Raw genomic sequence first — 8,387 nt, 5'->3', positions numbered from 1 at the left:
GCAGGTCGGACCTCAAACAATGACGAGACAGAAAACAGGAAAGAGATTAAGTGCTTAGCAGCATGGTGTGAAGGCAACAATCTCTCTCTCAATGTCAGCAAAACAAAGGAGCTAGTCATTGACTTCAGGAAGTGGAGTGGAAGACATGCCCCCATCTGCATCAATGGTGCAGAGGTGGAGATAGTTGAGAGCATCAATTACCTGTGAGTGATGATCACCAACAATCTGTCCTGGTCCACCCATGTTGACACGACAGTTAACAAAGCACAATAATGTCTCTAATTCCTCAAGAGGGTAAGGAAATTTGGTATGTCCACAAGGACACTTACCAATTTTCACAGACACACCCATAGAAAACATTCTGTCTGGATGCATCATGGCAACTGCTCTTCCCAAGACCACAAGAAATACAAAGATTAATGTATACAGCCCAGTCCATCATGTAAACCAACCTTCCATCCCTGACTCCAGCTATACTTCATGCTGGCTCAGGAAAGCAGCCAACATAATCAAAGACCCCTCCCACGCCAGTTATACTCTCTTCCACCTCTTTTGTCGGGCAGAAGATATAAAAGTTTGAATGCACGCAAGAACAGATTCAAGTTTTCAGACTTTTGATAGATCTTTCAAATGTTAATTCTGATTTCTCTCTCTGCACCTTCTCTGCAACTTTAACATTGCATTCTGCACTCTGTTCTGCGACCCTGATGCACTTTGTACGGTACGATCGGCCCGTTTACCATGCAAAAGAACACTTTTCACCATATCTTGGCACATGTAACAACAATAAATCAATCAGTCAATCAACTCTTGTGTCATTCCAATAAATTTCTTCGGCAGTGTCTCTAAGACCTTGACCCTCTTTCTAAAGTATGGTGCACAGATTGGACACAATACTCGAGCTGAGGCCAAAACTAGTGATTTGCTTTTATACTGTAAAACCCAAGCACCATCTTCCATGCTATGTAAATTGGTGTTCCCTTTCTAAGTTTTGTTTCTTGAGTCCAGATACTGATGAGTATAAAATAGATTTGATTTTGTGTCTCTTTTTAGCCATGTTTAAGACCTGTACTAATCAGTTGTAACAACTGCAGCGTTTTAAAATTTCAGAACAAATCATCCAATTCCATGTGTGATCCCATATTATTGTTTCATTGATGTGGGAATGGATAGTAGTTAATATATTATTGTTTCTTTGCTGTGAGGGATTGAATAAAGTCTGCCTGACTGAAAGATGAAATTATGGATAGAATTGAATTTTCCTCCAGAGGTGACTTTGTTGATGGTGCAAAGTGAGAGGGGGAGTGGGGCATGGAGATTCAATACTGCCTTCTGCCTCTGACCTGATAAAGGCCTGTGGAAGCCCTTCCCATCCTGATGCCAGTTGAGCAATCTTCGGTCAGGGACAGGCATTGTAACAGCAGCAGCCACTACCACCCTGGGGCATGGCCTAGTAATGAAGAGCTACCAGCCTATGTTTGTCTGACCACCTTCAGATGGGTGGGACATCTACCTTTGTAGTACTTGATCCTGGAGCCATCCTGCCATTGTCCAGTCCAGTATTTGGTTAGGCAGGTCTTCCCGAAAAGAAGCAACAAGGGCCTGTCAGTGATTGTCTGCATTATGGCACACCCTGTAATTCTGCACTTGCATACATTACTGCTTGAAATGACAGTTTCAACATATATGCCAGTGGATTTAACCTTGTTGCCAGTAATAGTGTTTTCTTTTATTCTGTGGGCCTGTTTTAACTCTTCTAACAAAATACTGTCAACTTTGAGGCTTCAGATCAAGTCTCCATGCAACAGGTTTCAGGTGATCTGACTTCTCTGTAAAGCAATCTTGACAGATTGTGGGAGCATGTTAATCTGCTGTCATTCTGTCTGACCATTTAACTGTGGATCTGACAAGCAATATGAGCTTTGATGTGATTGAAGTCTAAGTACAGTAACAGGAGCTGGAATAGGGCATTTGGTCTTTAAAGCCTGTTCTGCCATTCTATATGGTCATTGCTGATTCTGTATCTTGGTTGCCCCTTGCTGCACTGTTTGCATAATTATTAACTCCACAGTAATCCAAACATTTATCGACCTCTGTCTTGAATATACTCAATGGCTGAATATTCACAATTTCCTGAGGTAGAGAATTTCAAAGATTCTCCACACTTTGAGTAAAGAAATTTCTCCTTATCTTAATCTTAAATTATCGAACTCTTGTTCTGAAATTTAACCCCTCGCTCTCGACTTCCCAGCCAGAGGAAGCATTCTCCCAGTGTCTACACTGATCCACTTCTTATTGATATTGATATTTTTCAATACAGAATAGTAGTGCAAAACAAGACAACAGGAAATATGTTCATTTTAGTGAAGCCTTTTTCTCAGTTGGTTGTGGTTGGATTGTACAAATGGTTTAATCCTAAGAGCATTCTATTGAGAATGCATTTATACTTTTACATCATGTTTTTAAAGAACTAAAATGTTCAATTTACTTTTTTAGAATAATTAACTAATTTACCAGTTCTTCCACCAATAGCTATTGTTGCCACATTACAAAATAGCATTACAAAATCCTTTCAGTAGCAGAGGGTTTCACAATTCAGTTAATTTATAAGCCAACTATTCTTTTTGTATAATCCAAAATAAATTTGAATATATTTGTTCTATCTCCTATTTGAATTATTTTATTTTAAATTTGATTTAATTCTACTTTCCTGTTTATTGCACCAGTGTGATAATGTAAAATGTAATTTTATTGATCATCCTGGTTTTATACTTATTATTAATTGCATATCAAAGTCAATAGCATTTCCACTAACCTATGTTTCCATTAAAAACAAAATACAGCCATGAAACAGAGGTTCGTCACTAAATGTTGAGGTGACATGAGCTAACCTCATTCTCTAAATATTAACACGCTTTGTATTTTTGAGAAATGGGTGTAGATACTGTGTTTCCTTGCAGTTCATATTCGGAACTTCCAACAAAGCAGAGTCAATGAAATTTGATTCATAGCATTTGTCAGTATTTGTTCTTGTTCTCATTTATGTGAGGCACACTGGGGAGTGAAGCAGTTTTTATTTCTGCTGACAGCTAAGATGTAATGCAGAGTTACCCTATTACTGCCATATGAATGCTTAAGATTGTCCCGATTGAATTTGGCATTTGGGTTGATATAGTGCAGATGGGGATATTGAGAAAGGATAAGGAGTCACTGTAATAAATATGCACAATGGTATAATTACTGTCCAGTTTAGTATATAACTACTGCCAACATGGACTGCCTACTCTGTTTTAATGACCTGTGGTAATGTTTGTCATTGAAGCTTATGATAGGGAGCTCGGTTACAACTTCTTGTTAGGAATTCCAGCTGGTTGTGTTTAGCTGCAGTGGACCCTGACCTTCGACTTTTCAGAATGCAATAGAAAGTTTCAGAAATAAGTCCAAGTTAAATCATTAAGCCTTAAAGGTGGCAACGCAGTAACGACTTTGGTATCTTGTGTTAAAGGAAAAAGGGATTTATTTTGTTTTTGGAGGGTGGAGAGATGGTTGGGAAACATAGATTAGGTTTTTAATATGCAGAAGCCCAGAGTTCTATGTTTAAGTGTCTCTAAACCAAGTCACTTTGAAATTCACACAGGTAGTAGACTGAATCTTGCATCGTTTTGGTCAAGATTAAATTGCGTCGGGTTTATCAGCAGGATTTCCACCTCAAAACTTCACCGAATTTCCCACCGCATCTTACTAAATTTGCTTAATTAATTATCTATCCCACCCTCTGACATCTGTCATGTCTTATTCCAGCCCCATCTTACCACATGCCATTTTCACGATAACCCACTGCACGGTAGATATCCCAGAATTCACTAGCACCCTTTGTGTATGCGCCATCATTAAAAGGCCACTGTGCACCCAGACATCTCTGGAGCTGCCCTGTACTGTTCTTAATATTTACCCTAGCCATGGCAGTCAGGGAGAAATTGATGTCTTCTATGCAGGCCGTGTCTTTGGGGGGCCTACTGGAAAGGATGGTGCAAATGCAGGACTAACTCCTGTCCCAGGACCAGCAACAAACAATACCTGTGTCAGCCTGAGGTTGCCACCCAGGTTAAAGCGGTCTCAGTTGTCTGAGGGAATGCTCAGCACTGCAGGAACAAAGTCATTGGCCTTTTATATGCCACCAGCATAAGTGCTCCCATATTCTGTCCATGCTTCATATTCACTCTATTTCAGCTACTGCAACCAAGGCTCATGCTCACCTAGGCCTACAGCATCTTCTCTCACTCGTTGTCACCCACTATCACATCACTAACCCTGTTTGCTCTCTACACTGCCTAAACATTCGCTTGGAACACCTCTCCAATGAACAGAACACAACAGCTTGCATCTTTCTGAAATTCTGCCTCTCTCTCATATCAGGAGGAAAACAGCCCCCTGTAGGGAGGAAGAGTCCAAATGAATGGCTGGCTGACATTCAGTGACTCACCCCTCATATGGAGAGCATCATGACTCTGACCTCCCTGACTGGCTGACATACGATTTCAAAGCTCCCTGGACTGATGTCAGAGGTCGCCCTTGACTTATTGTGCTTCTGAGTAAAGGCTATCCTTATTGACCTAATGGTGGACTCCCCTCAACTATGACAAGCTTCCTTGCTTTGTGTCTATGTTAAAAGCAAGACAAGAATAGAAATAATATGAGCCTATGGCTGAGACGGAAAAGTGCAAAAAGGCAACTAAAGGCAGTGCAAGACAGAGGTGCCCAGAGCATCTAGGTAGGCTCAGCGTGAGTGAGCACTATGACAGTGAGTGAAGAGCCCCGAGATGCAGTGTCTCTGAGCACTCAGGGTCCTACAGTATGACAATGACAGCTACTTGTGCAACCTGAAGTGCATCATTGATGGGTAGAAGCGTACAATAAGTAGATTGGAAATATGCCGAGTGTTTTTAGAAGCTGCACATAACGAATGCTGATATGCATGGGCCTGAGGTGTGTAGTACCAGTGTCCATTGAGCCCAGATGTTGCTTTCCAGTTTGCAACATGGAGGCGCTTCACAACAGTGAGTTGAGTTCACCTGCATCAGTTTCACGATGAGTTTTCTTGACGACGACATCCAGCTTGTTTGGACAGCTTGGTAAAAGAACTAAATATTAATGAGGTGAGTTGAGCTATCAGCAAGACATTTAACAAACAATGATCCCTTTTAATTGGCACCTCACTGCTCAGAATCCCAGCTTGCTGTTTGTCAAAGCGTAAAAGATAAAGGAAGATGCTCTGATGTCAAGACAGTTGTCACCAGAATCTTGTCCAATTCAACCACAAATCCTGCAATTGCTCGCATTATCCTGTCCTCGTAAGAGCTGCCCAGTGTCTCTGTTTGTTGATAAAGAAGTGTACACACTTTCCTTCTAATGATACACATTATGCTTGATTTCTATTCCGCCATGACTCAGGAATGGCTTTTATGCCCTTTGACACACTTAAATGTACTTGCATAAAGATAGTTCCATTAGCAGTGCATTTGATTTTCATCTCTGATCTTTTCGAAAGCTCATGCTATGCAGGAATATAGAGGCAAGAAACACCAAATTGAACATAACACTGTCAGCTCTAGAAATGCTAGAGACAAATTATGAATGTTATAAAAATTAAGTATTTTTCTCCATCTAGCTTTAGTTTAGAGGTTGTTCTGTTAATAGCAGATAGCTGAGCATACATTGAATGCTGGGTTTGCGTATGTTTAAAATCGTGAAAGGCTTAGATAAATGTAAGAGAAGCTTTATCAGATGGCTGAAGGCTTAATACTAAAAAATCCAGATATCTAGGTTGATAGACAAAAGTATAAGCAGTGACATGAAGAAAATCTTTTTTTAAATGCAACAAAAATTAGGAATTAAAGTGCACTCCTTGACAGTGGGCCTTCAAAAGGGAATTGGATCAATACTTGAAGGAGAAAATATGTTACAGGGAGATGGATAAAGAATGAGGAATAAATGGTCTGCTCCTTAAAGGAGTTAGCACAGATATGATGGGGCTGAATGGCCTGCTTCAGTGTTGTATATTCCATGATTCTATGACAATATTAATTGAATTTTTAATGTGCAGCTTATATGATAAATATTTTCAGATTTTGTTCAGCTTGTCTTCATCGCTACTACTTTGCGTGCAACCAAATATTTCATCTGAGCTGAAAGCTATCTAAGTGGTTCAATTTGTATATGACTGACAGTTCTTTTTTAGTTCAACAGTTCTTTATTAAAATCACAGTAACCGACTTGGTAAGCAATATCTAGAAAACATACAGGTTCCACTGAAGTATCTAAAATAAATGTTCTGGAACATTAAATTTAAACTGTACTGAACCAATTAGTTCATTATTTGCTGTTCAGTGTCTGTTACAAAAATACACTTACTATTTGAAATTTATAATAAGATCTAATATGGCGATGCTCTTTCAGTTGCTGTAGACTGGAGAGGCATCCTATGAAGAAACAACATAATTTCAATAGTTGAAAACAATTAAGCAATTTCCCTCTTGGACATGTTTCCTATCCTAAAATTACCTAGATATCCATGAAAGGAAAATAAAAGCTGAGAAGGACAATGTCACAAACAGGAATAAGAGAGAACTTAAACTCTAATATCCTCCCACATACTCCATGTAATCAGCTTTTTTTTTAAAGAAAGATGTGTGAGTTTCTTAAGTAGTGTTTATGGTCAATTTGAATAATCAGCAGCAACCTTTTTGAGTTTAACGAAGATTGTTAGTTATTCACATGTTCACCTCTAAAATCAAACTCTCACCATTCTCATACACAGCACAGTAAAGAGATTAGTGGACATTTCCAAGCTGCAAAAAAGGATTAGTTTATAAGTCACATGATTGATTCATCCCATGCCAGGCTAGGAAGAAGAGGTTCATTTCCACTTATGAAGTGTATCTGAGTGAATTCAACAAAGTTTTTGCAAGATTCCCTTGAAAGGAAAGATTTTCAGCAGATCACCAACTTAAGTACTTGTAGTCTTTCTACAAGGTGATTGATTTTCTGTATTGTTGGACTTCAAAACCTTAATATTTCTGAGGACAGGGGTTCACATTCCACCTTAGCAGATGGTGAAATTTAAATTCAGAAAAAATCTGGAACAAAAACTGAGCATAATGGTACCCATGTAACAATGATGGGACTGGGACTAGATTGGGTTGGAATATCTGGTCGGCATGGACAAGTTGGACCAAAGGGTCTGTTTCTGTGCTATGACTCTATGACTATGTTGATTGTTAATGTAGGGAAGGAAATCTGTTCTACGTGTGACTGCAGACCCACAGCAATGTGGCTGATGCTTAACTGTTCTAAAGGTCTCTTCGTTAAATTTCAAGCTTGGAGGTGGTAAGTCCAGCCATCCATTGATTTTGAGCTTTGGGTAAGTCCACAAGTAATAGGAAGTATGGATTCCACAACTGGCTTTGACTAGGTGTATCCATTCAAAAGGAGTACTCCACCCACATTCTTTCAATTAGGAACTTTCAGAAGACTTAAGATACTTACGAGAATATAAAAAAAATCAAAATTGATCTTAATCTTGGCAGCTGTCTTAGCAGCCTTTTAATGTCCATTTTATGAAGAAAACACAGTGCTAGAAAATACTATTCAGAATACATATGAATGGCTTGCCTTTACTGGGTATGGAACAAATGTGTGAAACATATATGGGATTCTGGAGCAGTCATAAGGGAAATGTTTGCCTTTGGTAGGATTCTAAGTGGATGGGGCCTGTGATTTGGTAGACTGTGGGATTTGAGATTTTGGGAGATAATTTTAGAAGTCTGAAACTATTCGACGTAATCTGAGGAGTTGGCATTCTGAGATATGACAGCTTTATCTCTTGATTCTTAGACATTATTTAAATATTTCATTGAGATAGAAAATTATTTGAAAACTTCCTAGAGATTTTTTTGTAACTGGCAAATTCAAGCAATCTTGCACTCATAACCTTTTGTTCATTTTTTTTAACTTCAGAAGAATGCAAAACAGAGACAACTAGAAACACAGGGCATGGGATTGGACAGAGCGAAAGAGGGAAATGTTTTCCTCGTCAGAAATTGAGGCACAGAAAGAAACAAAAAGCAGCTATAGTAACAGCATCAATTTAATTATGCTATAATAAAATATAATAAAATATGATTTTTTTTGTCTGAAAGCTTATTTCTCATGGCTTTCTTAAAGTTCAACCAAAGTAAACTTTGAAAACATTTCAGTTCAACCAAATTAAGTATGTTTGCTTCTGAATAGCTGAATATTTCATCTATTATTTATTTTCAGTCAGTTATATAAATGATATCAATTACAAAATAAGCATAGACATCAACTACAGTGTAAAATTCATATTC

Source organism: Chiloscyllium plagiosum, unplaced genomic scaffold (genome assembly GCF_037043375.1).
Source record: "Chiloscyllium plagiosum isolate Xiang-an unplaced genomic scaffold, Cpla_swu_hap1 HiC_scaffold_6, whole genome shotgun sequence".
Taxonomy (NCBI): Eukaryota; Metazoa; Chordata; class Chondrichthyes; order Orectolobiformes; family Hemiscylliidae; genus Chiloscyllium; species Chiloscyllium plagiosum.
The sequence above is the reverse complement of the archived record's forward strand: the minus strand, read 5'-3'. Positions refer to the sequence as shown.